The following is a 15,843-nucleotide window of genomic DNA, read 5'->3' as shown; positions in this document are numbered from 1 at the left end:
TTGCTAGTAATTACAGGTGTGGGGGTAGCCACATTCTTTGATTTCCTGTCCTTGCATATTTAAACTGGTGCATGTGAAATAATTCCTGCTTTAAAACTTCAGCTTGGCCAGCTAAGAACTTGGTTATATTCAACTGGACGTATAAGAGAATTTAAGTACCTTTTTCTGCACTTTTTTTTAAAAATACAGTATTTAAATTGATTTAAACTGTGTATGAAGGAGTGTTGAAGGAATTTTTAACTGAAGTTATTCTGCTCTTCAGTAACTTGAACTGAAGCTAGTGTTGGCTGAATTTTGTTATTTGCTAGTAATTACAGGTGTGGGGGTAGCCACATTCTTTGATTTCCTGTCCTTGCATATTTAAACTGGTGCATGTGAAATAATTCCTGCTTTAAAACTTCAGCTTGGCCAGCTAAGAACTTGGTTATATTCAACTGGACGTATAAGAGAATTTAAGTACCTTTTTCTGCACTTTTTTTTAAAAAAATACAGTATTTAAATTGATTTAAACTGTGTATGAAGGAGTGTTGAAGGAATTTTTAACTGAAGTTATTCTGCTCTTCAGTAACTTGAACTGAAGCTAGTGTTGGCTGAATTTTGTTATTTGCTAGTAATTACAGGTGTGGGGGTAGCCACATTCTTTGATTTCCTGTCCTTGCATATTTAAACTGGTGCATGTGAAATAATTCCTGCTTTAAAACTTCAGCTTGGCCAGCTAAGAACTTGGTTATATTCAACTGGACGTATAAGAGAATTTAAGTACCTTTTTCTGCACTTTTTTTTAAAAATACAGTATTTAAATTGATTTAAACTGTGTATGAAGGAGTGTTGAAGGAATTTTTAACTGAAGTTATTCTGCTCTTCAGTAACTTGAACTGAAGCTAGTGTTGGCTGAATTTTGTTATTTGCTAGTAATTACAGGTGTGGGGGTAGCCACATTCTTTGATTTCCTGTCCTTGCATATTTAAACTGGTGCATGTGAAATAATTCCTGCTTTAAAACTTCAGCTTGGCCAGCTAAGAACTTGGTTATATTCAACTGGACGTATAAGAGAATTTAAGTACCTTTTTCTGCACTTTTTTTTAAAAATACAGTATTTAAATTGATTTAAACTGTGTATGAAGGAGTGTTGAAGGAATTTTTAACTGAAGTTATTCTGCTCTTCAGTAACTTGAACTGAAGCTAGTGTTGGCTGAATTTTGTTATTTGCTAGTAATTACAGGTGTGGGGGTAGCCACATTCTTTGATTTCCTGTCCTTGCATATTTAAACTGGTGCATGTGAAATAATTCCTGCTTTAAAACTTCAGCTTGGCCAGCTAAGAACTTGGTTATATTCAACTGGACGTATAAGAGAATTTAAGTACCTTTTTCTGCACTTTTTTTTAAAAATACAGTATTTAAATTGATTTAAACTGTGTATGAAGGAGTGTTGAAGGAATTTTTAACTGAAGTTATTCTGCTCTTCAGTAACTTGAACTGAAGCTAGTGTTGGCTGAATTTTGTTATTTGCTAGTAATTACAGGTGTGGGGGTAGCCACATTCTTTGATTTCCTGTCCTTGCATATTTAAACTGGTGCATGTGAAATAATTCCTGCTTTAAAACTTCAGCTTGGCCAGCTAAGAACTTGGTTATATTCAACTGGACGTATAAGAGAATTTAAGTACCTTTTTCTGCACTTTTTTTTAAAAAAATACAGTATTTAAATTGATTTAAACTGTGTATGAAGGAGTGTTGAAGGAATTTTTAACTGAAGTTATTCTGCTCTTCAGTAACTTGAACTGAAGCTAGTGTTGGCTGAATTTTGTTATTTGCTAGTAATTACAGGTGTGGGGGTAGCCACATTCTTTGATTTCCTGTCCTTGCATATTTAAACTGGTGCATGTGAAATAATTCCTGCTTTAAAACTTCAGCTTGGCCAGCTAAGAACTTGGTTATATTCAACTGGACGTATAAGAGAATTTAAGTACCTTTTTCTGCACTTTTTTTTTTAAAAAATACAGTATTTAAATTGATTTAAACTGTGTATGAAGGAGTGTTGAAGGAATTTTTAACTGAAGTTATTCTGCTCTTCAGTAACTTGAACTGAAGCTAGTGTTGGCTGAATTTTGTTATTTGCTAGTAATTACAGGTGTGGGGGTAGCCACATTCTTTGATTTCCTGTCCTTGCATATTTAAACTGGTGCATGTGAAATAATTCCTGCTTTAAAACTTCAGCTTGGCCAGCTAAGAACTTGGTTATATTCAACTGGACGTATAAGAGAATTTAAGTACCTTTTCTGCACTTTTTTTTAAAAAAATACAGTATTTAAATTGATTTAAACTGTGTATGAAGGAGTGTTGAAGGAATTTTTAACTGAAGTTATTCTGCTCTTCAGTAACTTGAACTGAAGCTAGTGTTGGCTGAATTTTGTTATTTGCTAGTAATTACAGGTGTGGGGGTAGCCACATTCTTTGATTTCCTGTCCTTGCATATTTAAACTGGTGCATGTGAAATAATTCCTGCTTTAAAACTTCAGCTTGGCCAGCTAAGAACTTGGTTATATTCAACTGGACGTATAAGAGAATTTAAGTACCTTTTTCTGCACTTTTTTTTAAAAAAATACAGTATTTAAATTGATTTAAACTGTGTATGAAGGAGTGTTGAAGGAATTTTTAACTGAAGTTATTCTGCTCTTCAGTAACTTGAACTGAAGCTAGTGTTGGCTGAATTTTGTTATTTGCTAGTAATTACAGGTGTGGGGGTAGCCACATTCTTTGATTTCCTGTCCTTGCATATTTAAACTGGTGCATGTGAAATAATTCCTGCTTTAAAACTTCAGCTTGGCCAGCTAAGAACTTGGTTATATTCAACTGGACGTATAAGAGAATTTAAGTACCTTTTTCTGCACTTTTTTTTAAAAAAATACAGTATTTAAATTGATTTAAACTGTGTATGAAGGAGTGTTGAAGGAATTTTTAACTGAAGTTATTCTGCTCTTCAGTAACTTGAACTGAAGCTAGTGTTGGCTGAATTTTGTTATTTGCTAGTAATTACAGGTGTGGGGGTAGCCACATTCTTTGATTTCCTGTCCTTGCATATTTAAACTGGTGCATGTGAAATAATTCCTGCTTTAAAACTTCAGCTTGGCCAGCTAAGAACTTGGTTATATTCAACTGGACGTATAAGAGAATTTAAGTACCTTTTTCTGCACTTTTTTTTAAAAAAATACAGTATTTAAATTGATTTAAACTGTGTATGAAGGAGTGTTGAAGGAATTTTTAACTGAAGTTATTCTGCTCTTCAGTAACTTGAACTGAAGCTAGTGTTGGCTGAATTTTGTTATTTGCTAGTAATTACAGGTGTGGGGGTAGCCACATTCTTTGATTTCCTGTCCTTGCATATTTAAACTGGTGCATGTGAAATAATTCCTGCTTTAAAACTTCAGCTTGGCCAGCTAAGAACTTGGTTATATTCAACTGGACGTATAAGAGAATTTAAGTACCTTTTTCTGCACTTTTTTTTAAAAAAATACAGTATTTAAATTGATTTAAACTGTGTATGAAGGAGTGTTGAAGGAATTTTTAACTGAAGTTATTCTGCTCTTCAGTAACTTGAACTGAAGCTAGTGTTGGCTGAATTTTGTTATTTGCTAGTAATTACAGGTGTGGGGGTAGCCACATTCTTTGATTTCCTGTCCTTGCATATTTAAACTGGTGCATGTGAAATAATTCCTGCTTTAAAACTTCAGCTTGGCCAGCTAAGAACTTGGTTATATTCAACTGGACGTATAAGAGAATTTAAGTACCTTTTTCTGCACTTTTTTTTAAAAAATACAGTATTTAAATTGATTTAAACTGTGTATGAAGGAGTGTTGAAGGAATTTTTAACTGAAGTTATTCTGCTCTTCAGTAACTTGAACTGAAGCTAGTGTTGGCTGAATTTTGTTATTTGCTAGTAATTACAGGTGTGGGGGTAGCCACATTCTTTGATTTCCTGTCCTTGCATATTTAAACTGGTGCATGTGAAATAATTCCTGCTTTAAAACTTCAGCTTGGCCAGCTAAGAACTTGGTTATATTCAACTGGACGTATAAGAGAATTTAAGTACCTTTTTCTGCACTTTTTTTTAAAAATACAGTATTTAAATTGATTTAAACTGTGTATGAAGGAGTGTTGAAGGAATTTTTAACTGAAGTTATTCTGCTCTTCAGTAACTTGAACTGAAGCTAGTGTTGGCTGAATTTTGTTATTTGCTAGTAATTACAGGTGTGGGGGTAGCCACATTCTTTGATTTCCTGTCCTTGCATATTTAAACTGGTGCATGTGAAATAATTCCTGCTTTAAAACTTCAGCTTGGCCAGCTAAGAACTTGGTTATATTCAACTGGACGTATAAGAGAATTTAAGTACCTTTTTCTGCACTTTTTTTTAAAAAATACAGTATTTAAATTGATTTAAACTGTGTATGAAGGAGTGTTGAAGGAATTTTTAACTGAAGTTATTCTGCTCTTCAGTAACTTGAACTGAAGCTAGTGTTGGCTGAATTTTGTTATTTGCTAGTAATTACAGGTGTGGGGGTAGCCACATTCTTTGATTTCCTGTCCTTGCATATTTAAACTGGTGCATGTGAAATAATTCCTGCTTTAAAACTTCAGCTTGGCCAGCTAAGAACTTGGTTATATTCAACTGGACGTATAAGAGAATTTAAGTACCTTTTTCTGCACTTTTTTTTTAAAAATACAGTATTTAAATTGATTTAAACTGTGTATGAAGGAGTGTTGAAGGAATTTTTAACTGAAGTTATTCTGCTCTTCAGTAACTTGAACTGAAGCTAGTGTTGGCTGAATTTTGTTATTTGCTAGTAATTACAGGTGTGGGGGTAGCCACATTCTTTGATTTCCTGTCCTTGCATATTTAAACTGGTGCATGTGAAATAATTCCTGCTTTAAAACTTCAGCTTGGCCAGCTAAGAACTTGGTTATATTCAACTGGACGTATAAGAGAATTTAAGTACCTTTTTCTGCACTTTTTTTTAAAAATACAGTATTTAAATTGATTTAAACTGTGTATGAAGGAGTGTTGAAGGAATTTTTAACTGAAGTTATTCTGCTCTTCAGTAACTTGAACTGAAGCTAGTGTTGGCTGAATTTTGTTATTTGCTAGTAATTACAGGTGTGGGGGTAGCCACATTCTTTGATTTCCTGTCCTTGCATATTTAAACTGGTGCATGTGAAATAATTCCTGCTTTAAAACTTCAGCTTGGCCAGCTAAGAACTTGGTTATATTCAACTGGACGTATAAGAGAATTTAAGTACCTTTTTCTGCACTTTTTTTTAAAAAAATACAGTATTTAAATTGATTTAAACTGTGTATGAAGGAGTGTTGAAGGAATTTTTAACTGAAGTTATTCTGCTCTTCAGTAACTTGAACTGAAGCTAGTGTTGGCTGAATTTTGTTATTTGCTAGTAATTACAGGTGTGGGGGTAGCCACATTCTTTGATTTCCTGTCCTTGCATATTTAAACTGGTGCATGTGAAATAATTCCTGCTTTAAAACTTCAGCTTGGCCAGCTAAGAACTTGGTTATATTCAACTGGACGTATAAGAGAATTTAAGTACCTTTTTCTGCACTTTTTTTTAAAAAAATACAGTATTTAAATTGATTTAAACTGTGTATGAAGGAGTGTTGAAGGAATTTTTAACTGAAGTTATTCTGCTCTTCAGTAACTTGAACTGAAGCTAGTGTTGGCTGAATTTTGTTATTTGCTAGTAATTACAGGTGTGGGGGTAGCCACATTCTTTGATTTCCTGTCCTTGCATATTTAAACTGGTGCATGTGAAATAATTCCTGCTTTAAAACTTCAGCTTGGCCAGCTAAGAACTTGGTTATATTCAACTGGACGTATAAGAGAATTTAAGTACCTTTTTCTGCACTTTTTTTTAAAAAATACAGTATTTAAATTGATTTAAACTGTGTATGAAGGAGTGTTGAAGGAATTTTTAACTGAAGTTATTCTGCTCTTCAGTAACTTGAACTGAAGCTAGTGTTGGCTGAATTTTGTTATTTGCTAGTAATTACAGGTGTGGGGGTAGCCACATTCTTTGATTTCCTGTCCTTGCATATTTAAACTGGTGCATGTGAAATAATTCCTGCTTTAAAACTTCAGCTTGGCCAGCTAAGAACTTGGTTATATTCAACTGGACGTATAAGAGAATTTAAGTACCTTTTTCTGCACTTTTTTTTAAAAATACAGTATTTAAATTGATTTAAACTGTGTATGAAGGAGTGTTGAAGGAATTTTTAACTGAAGTTATTCTGCTCTTCAGTAACTTGAACTGAAGCTAGTGTTGGCTGAATTTTGTTATTTGCTAGTAATTACAGGTGTGGGGGTAGCCACATTCTTTGATTTCCTGTCCTTGCATATTTAAACTGGTGCATGTGAAATAATTCCTGCTTTAAAACTTCAGCTTGGCCAGCTAAGAACTTGGTTATATTCAACTGGACGTATAAGAGAATTTAAGTACCTTTTTCTGCACTTTTTTTTTAAAAATACAGTATTTAAATTGATTTAAACTGTGTATGAAGGAGTGTTGAAGGAATTTTTAACTGAAGTTATTCTGCTCTTCAGTAACTTGAACTGAAGCTAGTGTTGGCTGAATTTTGTTATTTGCTAGTAATTACAGGTGTGGGGGTAGCCACATTCTTTGATTTCCTGTCCTTGCATATTTAAACTGGTGCATGTGAAATAATTCCTGCTTTAAAACTTCAGCTTGGCCAGCTAAGAACTTGGTTATATTCAACTGGACGTATAAGAGAATTTAAGTACCTTTTTCTGCACTTTTTTTTAAAAAAATACAGTATTTAAATTGATTTAAACTGTGTATGAAGGAGTGTTGAAGGAATTTTTAACTGAAGTTATTCTGCTCTTCAGTAACTTGAACTGAAGCTAGTGTTGGCTGAATTTTGTTATTTGCTAGTAATTACAGGTGTGGGGGTAGCCACATTCTTTGATTTCCTGTCCTTGCATATTTAAACTGGTGCATGTGAAATAATTCCTGCTTTAAAACTTCAGCTTGGCCAGCTAAGAACTTGGTTATATTCAACTGGACGTATAAGAGAATTTAAGTACCTTTTTCTGCACTTTTTTTTAAAAAATACAGTATTTAAATTGATTTAAACTGTGTATGAAGGAGTGTTGAAGGAATTTTTAACTGAAGTTATTCTGCTCTTCAGTAACTTGAACTGAAGCTAGTGTTGGCTGAATTTTGTTATTTGCTAGTAATTACAGGTGTGGGGGTAGCCACATTCTTTGATTTCCTGTCCTTGCATATTTAAACTGGTGCATGTGAAATAATTCCTGCTTTAAAACTTCAGCTTGGCCAGCTAAGAACTTGGTTATATTCAACTGGACGTATAAGAGAATTTAAGTACCTTTTTCTGCACTTTTTTTTAAAAATACAGTATTTAAATTGATTTAAACTGTGTATGAAGGAGTGTTGAAGGAATTTTTAACTGAAGTTATTCTGCTCTTCAGTAACTTGAACTGAAGCTAGTGTTGGCTGAATTTTGTTATTTGCTAGTAATTACAGGTGTGGGGGTAGCCACATTCTTTGATTTCCTGTCCTTGCATATTTAAACTGGTGCATGTGAAATAATTCCTGCTTTAAAACTTCAGCTTGGCCAGCTAAGAACTTGGTTATATTCAACTGGACGTATAAGAGAATTTAAGTACCTTTTTCTGCACTTTTTTTTAAAAATACAGTATTTAAATTGATTTAAACTGTGTATGAAGGAGTGTTGAAGGAATTTTTAACTGAAGTTATTCTGCTCTTCAGTAACTTGAACTGAAGCTAGTGTTGGCTGAATTTTGTTATTTGCTAGTAATTACAGGTGTGGGGGTAGCCACATTCTTTGATTTCCTGTCCTTGCATATTTAAACTGGTGCATGTGAAATAATTCCTGCTTTAAAACTTCAGCTTGGCCAGCTAAGAACTTGGTTATATTCAACTGGACGTATAAGAGAATTTAAGTACCTTTTCTGCACTTTTTGTTAAAAATACAGTATTTAAATTGATTTAAACTGTGTATGAAGGAGTGTTGAAGGAATTTTTAACTGAAGTTATTCTGCTCTTCAGTAACTTGAACTGAAGCTAGTGTTGGCTGAATTTTGTTATTTGCTAGTAATTACAGGTGTGGGGGTAGCCACATTCTTTGATTTCCTGTCCTTGCATATTTAAACTGGTGCATGTGAAATAATTCCTGCTTTAAAACTTCAGCTTGGCCAGCTAAGAACTTGGTTATATTCAACTGGACGTATAAGAGAATTTAAGTACCTTTTTCTGCACTTTTTTTTAAAAAATACAGTATTTAAATTGATTTAAACTGTGTATGAAGGAGTGTTGAAGGAATTTTTAACTGAAGTTATTCTGCTCTTCAGTAACTTGAACTGAAGCTAGTGTTGGCTGAATTTTGTTATTTGCTAGTAATTACAGGTGTGGGGGTAGCCACATTCTTTGATTTCCTGTCCTTGCATATTTAAACTGGTGCATGTGAAATAATTCCTGCTTTAAAACTTCAGCTTGGCCAGCTAAGAACTTGGTTATATTCAACTGGACGTATAAGAGAATTTAAGTACCTTTTTCTGCACTTTTTTTTAAAAATACAGTATTTAAATTGATTTAAACTGTGTATGAAGGAGTGTTGAAGGAATTTTTAACTGAAGTTATTCTGCTCTTCAGTAACTTGAACTGAAGCTAGTGTTGGCTGAATTTTGTTATTTGCTAGTAATTACAGGTGTGGGGGTAGCCACATTCTTTGATTTCCTGTCCTTGCATATTTAAACTGGTGCATGTGAAATAATTCCTGCTTTAAAACTTCAGCTTGGCCAGCTAAGAACTTGGTTATATTCAACTGGACGTATAAGAGAATTTAAGTACCTTTTTCTGCACTTTTTTTTAAAAAATACAGTATTTAAATTGATTTAAACTGTGTATGAAGGAGTGTTGAAGGAATTTTTAACTGAAGTTATTCTGCTCTTCAGTAACTTGAACTGAAGCTAGTGTTGGCTGAATTTTGTTATTTGCTAGTAATTACAGGTGTGGGGGTAGCCACATTCTTTGATTTCCTGTCCTTGCATATTTAAACTGGTGCATGTGAAATAATTCCTGCTTTAAAACTTCAGCTTGGCCAGCTAAGAACTTGGTTATATTCAACTGGACGTATAAGAGAATTTAAGTACCTTTTTCTGCACTTTTTTTTAAAAAAATACAGTATTTAAATTGATTTAAACTGTGTATGAAGGAGTGTTGAAGGAATTTTTAACTGAAGTTATTCTGCTCTTCAGTAACTTGAACTGAAGCTAGTGTTGGCTGAATTTTGTTATTTGCTAGTAATTACAGGTGTGGGGGTAGCCACATTCTTTGATTTCCTGTCCTTGCATATTTAAACTGGTGCATGTGAAATAATTCCTGCTTTAAAACTTCAGCTTGGCCAGCTAAGAACTTGGTTATATTCAACTGGACGTATAAGAGAATTTAAGTACCTTTTTCTGCACTTTTTTTTAAAAAAATACAGTATTTAAATTGATTTAAACTGTGTATGAAGGAGTGTTGAAGGAATTTTTAACTGAAGTTATTCTGCTCTTCAGTAACTTGAACTGAAGCTAGTGTTGGCTGAATTTTGTTATTTGCTAGTAATTACAGGTGTGGGGGTAGCCACATTCTTTGATTTCCTGTCCTTGCATATTTAAACTGGTGCATGTGAAATAATTCCTGCTTTAAAACTTCAGCTTGGCCAGCTAAGAACTTGGTTATATTCAACTGGACGTATAAGAGAATTTAAGTACCTTTTTCTGCACTTTTTTTTAAAAAAATACAGTATTTAAATTGATTTAAACTGTGTATGAAGGAGTGTTGAAGGAATTTTTAACTGAAGTTATTCTGCTCTTCAGTAACTTGAACTGAAGCTAGTGTTGGCTGAATTTTGTTATTTGCTAGTAATTACAGGTGTGGGGGTAGCCACATTCTTTGATTTCCTGTCCTTGCATATTTAAACTGGTGCATGTGAAATAATTCCTGCTTTAAAACTTCAGCTTGGCCAGCTAAGAACTTGGTTATATTCAACTGGACGTATAAGAGAATTTAAGTACCTTTTTCTGCACTTTTTTTTAAAAATACAGTATTTAAATTGATTTAAACTGTGTATGAAGGAGTGTTGAAGGAATTTTTAACTGAAGTTATTCTGCTCTTCAGTAACTTGAACTGAAGCTAGTGTTGGCTGAATTTTGTTATTTGCTAGTAATTACAGGTGTGGGGGTAGCCACATTCTTTGATTTCCTGTCCTTGCATATTTAAACTGGTGCATGTGAAATAATTCCTGCTTTAAAACTTCAGCTTGGCCAGCTAAGAACTTGGTTATATTCAACTGGACGTATAAGAGAATTTAAGTACCTTTTTCTGCACTTTTTTTTAAAAAATACAGTATTTAAATTGATTTAAACTGTGTATGAAGGAGTGTTGAAGGAATTTTTAACTGAAGTTATTCTGCTCTTCAGTAACTTGAACTGAAGCTAGTGTTGGCTGAATTTTGTTATTTGCTAGTAATTACAGGTGTGGGGGTAGCCACATTCTTTGATTTCCTGTCCTTGCATATTTAAACTGGTGCATGTGAAATAATTCCTGCTTTAAAACTTCAGCTTGGCCAGCTAAGAACTTGGTTATATTCAACTGGACGTATAAGAGAATTTAAGTACCTTTTTCTGCACTTTTTTTTAAAAAAATACAGTATTTAAATTGATTTAAACTGTGTATGAAGGAGTGTTGAAGGAATTTTTAACTGAAGTTATTCTGCTCTTCAGTAACTTGAACTGAAGCTAGTGTTGGCTGAATTTTGTTATTTGCTAGTAATTACAGGTGTGGGGGTAGCCACATTCTTTGATTTCCTGTCCTTGCATATTTAAACTGGTGCATGTGAAATAATTCCTGCTTTAAAACTTCAGCTTGGCCAGCTAAGAACTTGGTTATATTCAACTGGACGTATAAGAGAATTTAAGTACCTTTTTCTGCACTTTTTTTTAAAAATACAGTATTTAAATTGATTTAAACTGTGTATGAAGGAGTGTTGAAGGAATTTTTAACTGAAGTTATTCTGCTCTTCAGTAACTTGAACTGAAGCTAGTGTTGGCTGAATTTTGTTATTTGCTAGTAATTACAGGTGTGGGGGTAGCCACATTCTTTGATTTCCTGTCCTTGCATATTTAAACTGGTGCATGTGAAATAATTCCTGCTTTAAAACTTCAGCTTGGCCAGCTAAGAACTTGGTTATATTCAACTGGACGTATAAGAGAATTTAAGTACCTTTTTCTGCACTTTTTTTAAAAAATACAGTATTTAAATTGATTTAAACTGTGTATGAAGGAGTGTTGAAGGAATTTTTAACTGAAGTTATTCTGCTCTTCAGTAACTTGAACTGAAGCTAGTGTTGGCTGAATTTTGTTATTTGCTAGTAATTACAGGTGTGGGGGTAGCCACATTCTTTGATTTCCTGTCCTTGCATATTTAAACTGGTGCATGTGAAATAATTCCTGCTTTAAAACTTCAGCTTGGCCAGCTAAGAACTTGGTTATATTCAACTGGACGTATAAGAGAATTTAAGTACCTTTTCTGCACTTTTTTTTAAAAATACAGTATTTAAATTGATTTAAACTGTGTATGAAGGAGTGTTGAAGGAATTTTTAACTGAAGTTATTCTGCTCTTCAGTAACTTGAACTGAAGCTAGTGTTGGCTGAATTTTGTTATTTGCTAGTAATTACAGGTGTGGGGGTAGCCACATTCTTTGATTTCCTGTCCTTGCATATTTAAACTGGTGCATGTGAAATAATTCCTGCTTTAAAACTTCAGCTTGGCCAGCTAAGAACTTGGTTATATTCAACTGGACGTATAAGAGAATTTAAGTACCTTTTTCTGCACTTTTTTTTTAAAAAAATACAGTATTTAAATTGATTTAAACTGTGTATGAAGGAGTGTTGAAGGAATTTTTAACTGAAGTTATTCTGCTCTTCAGTAACTTGAACTGAAGCTAGTGTTGGCTGAATTTTGTTATTTGCTAGTAATTACAGGTGTGGGGGTAGCCACATTCTTTGATTTCCTGTCCTTGCATATTTAAACTGGTGCATGTGAAATAATTCCTGCTTTAAAACTTCAGCTTGGCCAGCTAAGAACTTGGTTATATTCAACTGGACGTATAAGAGAATTTAAGTACCTTTTTCTGCACTTTTTTTTAAAAAAAAATACAGTATTTAAATTGATTTAAACTGTGTATGAAGGAGTGTTGAAGGAATTTTTAACTGAAGTTATTCTGCTCTTCAGTAACTTGAACTGAAGCTAGTGTTGGCTGAATTTTGTTATTTGCTAGTAATTACAGGTGTGGGGGTAGCCACATTCTTTGATTTCCTGTCCTTGCATATTTAAACTGGTGCATGTGAAATAATTCCTGCTTTAAAACTTCAGCTTGGCCAGCTAAGAACTTGGTTATATTCAACTGGACGTATAAGAGAATTTAAGTACCTTTTCTGCACTTTTTTTTTAAAAAATACAGTATTTAAATTGATTTAAACTGTGTATGAAGGAGTGTTGAAGGAATTTTTAACTGAAGTTATTCTGCTCTTCAGTAACTTGAACTGAAGCTAGTGTTGGCTGAATTTTGTTATTTGCTAGTAATTACAGGTGTGGGGGTAGCCACATTCTTTGATTTCCTGTCCTTGCATATTTAAACTGGTGCATGTGAAATAATTCCTGCTTTAAAACTTCAGCTTGGCCAGCTAAGAACTTGGTTATATTCAACTGGACGTATAAGAGAATTTAAGTACCTTTTTCTGCACTTTTTTTTTAAAAATACAGTATTTAAATTGATTTAAACTGTGTATGAAGGAGTGTTGAAGGAATTTTTAACTGAAGTTATTCTGCTCTTCAGTAACTTGAACTGAAGCTAGTGTTGGCTGAATTTTGTTATTTGCTAGTAATTACAGGTGTGGGGGTAGCCACATTCTTTGATTTCCTGTCCTTGCATATTTAAACTGGTGCATGTGAAATAATTCCTGCTTTAAAACTTCAGCTTGGCCAGCTAAGAACTTGGTTATATTCAACTGGACGTATAAGAGAATTTAAGTACCTTTTTCTGCACTTTTTTTTTAAAAATACAGTATTTAAATTGATTTAAACTGTGTATGAAGGAGTGTTGAAGGAATTTTTAACTGAAGTTATTCTGCTCTTCAGTAACTTGAACTGAAGCTAGTGTTGGCTGAATTTTGTTATTTGCTAGTAATTACAGGTGTGGGGGTAGCCACATTCTTTGATTTCCTGTCCTTGCATATTTAAACTGGTGCATGTGAAATAATTCCTGCTTTAAAACTTCAGCTTGGCCAGCTAAGAACTTGGTTATATTCAACTGGACGTATAAGAGAATTTAAGTACCTTTTTCTGCACTTTTTTTTAAAAATACAGTATTTAAATTGATTTAAACTGTGTATGAAGGAGTGTTGAAGGAATTTTTAACTGAAGTTATTCTGCTCTTCAGTAACTTGAACTGAAGCTAGTGTTGGCTGAATTTTGTTATTTGCTAGTAATTACAGGTGTGGGGGTAGCCACATTCTTTGATTTCCTGTCCTTGCATATTTAAACTGGTGCATGTGAAATAATTCCTGCTTTAAAACTTCAGCTTGGCCAGCTAAGAACTTGGTTATATTCAACTGGACGTATAAGAGAATTTAAGTACCTTTTTCTGCACTTTTTTTTAAAAAAATACAGTATTTAAATTGATTTAAACTGTGTATGAAGGAGTGTTGAAGGAATTTTTAACTGAAGTTATTCTGCTCTTCAGTAACTTGAACTGAAGCTAGTGTTGGCTGAATTTTGTTATTTGCTAGTAATTACAGGTGTGGGGGTAGCCACATTCTTTGATTTCCTGTCCTTGCATATTTAAACTGGTGCATGTGAAATAATTCCTGCTTTAAAACTTCAGCTTGGCCAGCTAAGAACTTGGTTATATTCAACTGGACGTATAAGAGAATTTAAGTACCTTTTTCTGCACTTTTTTTTAAAAATACAGTATTTAAATTGATTTAAACTGTGTATGAAGGAGTGTTGAAGGAATTTTTAACTGAAGTTATTCTGCTCTTCAGTAACTTGAACTGAAGCTAGTGTTGGCTGAATTTTGTTATTTGCTAGTAATTACAGGTGTGGGGGTAGCCACATTCTTTGATTTCCTGTCCTTGCATATTTAAACTGGTGCATGTGAAATAATTCCTGCTTTAAAACTTCAGCTTGGCCAGCTAAGAACTTGGTTATATTCAACTGGACGTATAAGAGAATTTAAGTACCTTTTTCTGCACTTTTTTTTAAAAAAATACAGTATTTAAATTGATTTAAACTGTGTATGAAGGAGTGTTGAAGGAATTTTTAACTGAAGTTATTCTGCTCTTCAGTAACTTGAACTGAAGCTAGTGTTGGCTGAATTTTGTTATTTGCTAGTAATTACAGGTGTGGGGGTAGCCACATTCTTTGATTTCCTGTCCTTGCATATTTAAACTGGTGCATGTGAAATAATTCCTGCTTTAAAACTTCAGCTTGGCCAGCTAAGAACTTGGTTATATTCAACTGGACGTATAAGAGAATTTAAGTACCTTTTTCTGCACTTTTTTTTAAAAAATACAGTATTTAAATTGATTTAAACTGTGTATGAAGGAGTGTTGAAGGAATTTTTAACTGAAGTTATTCTGCTCTTCAGTAACTTGAACTGAAGCTAGTGTTGGCTGAATTTTGTTATTTGCTAGTAATTACAGGTGTGGGGGTAGCCACATTCTTTGATTTCCTGTCCTTGCATATTTAAACTGGTGCATGTGAAATAATTCCTGCTTTAAAACTTCAGCTTGGCCAGCTAAGAACTTGGTTATATTCAACTGGACGTATAAGAGAATTTAAGTACCTTTTTCTGCACTTTTTTTTAAAAAATACAGTATTTAAATTGATTTAAACTGTGTATGAAGGAGTGTTGAAGGAATTTTTAACTGAAGTTATTCTGCTCTTCAGTAACTTGAACTGAAGCTAGTGTTGGCTGAATTTTGTTATTTGCTAGTAATTACAGGTGTGGGGGTAGCCACATTCTTTGATTTCCTGTCCTTGCATATTTAAACTGGTGCATGTGAAATAATTCCTGCTTTAAAACTTCAGCTTGGCCAGCTAAGAACTTGGTTATATTCAACTGGACGTATAAGAGAATTTAAGTACCTTTTCTGCACTTTTTTTTAAAAATACAGTATTTAAATTGATTTAAACTGTGTATGAAGGAGTGTTGAAGGAATTTTTAACTGAAGTTATTCTGCTCTTCAGTAACTTGAACTGAAGCTAGTGTTGGCTGAATTTTGTTATTTGCTAGTAATTACAGGTGTGGGGGTAGCCACATTCTTTGATTTCCTGTCCTTGCATATTTAAACTGGTGCATGTGAAATAATTCCTGCTTTAAAACTTCAGCTTGGCCAGCTAAGAACTTGGTTATATTCAACTGGACGTATAAGAGAATTTAAGTACCTTTTTCTGCACTTTTTTTTTAAAAATACAGTATTTAAATTGATTTAAACTGTGTATGAAGGAGTGTTGAAGGAATTTTTAACTGAAGTTATTCTGCTCTTCAGTAACTTGAACTGAAGCTAGTGTTGGCTGAATTTTGTTATTTGCTAGTAATTACAGGTGTGGGGGTAGCCACATTCTTTGATTTCCTGTCCTTGCATATTTAAACTGGTGCATGTGAAATAATTCCTGCTTTAAAACTTCAGCTTGGCCAGCTAAGAACTTGGTTATATTCAACTGGA

The sequence above is a fragment of the Protopterus annectens genome, chromosome 1.part2 (genome assembly GCF_019279795.1).
Source record: "Protopterus annectens isolate FY-2018-M chromosome 1.part2, PAN1.0, whole genome shotgun sequence".
Lineage (NCBI taxonomy): Eukaryota > Metazoa > Chordata > Ceratodontiformes > Protopteridae > Protopterus > Protopterus annectens.
This window is presented reverse-complemented; position numbering follows the sequence as displayed.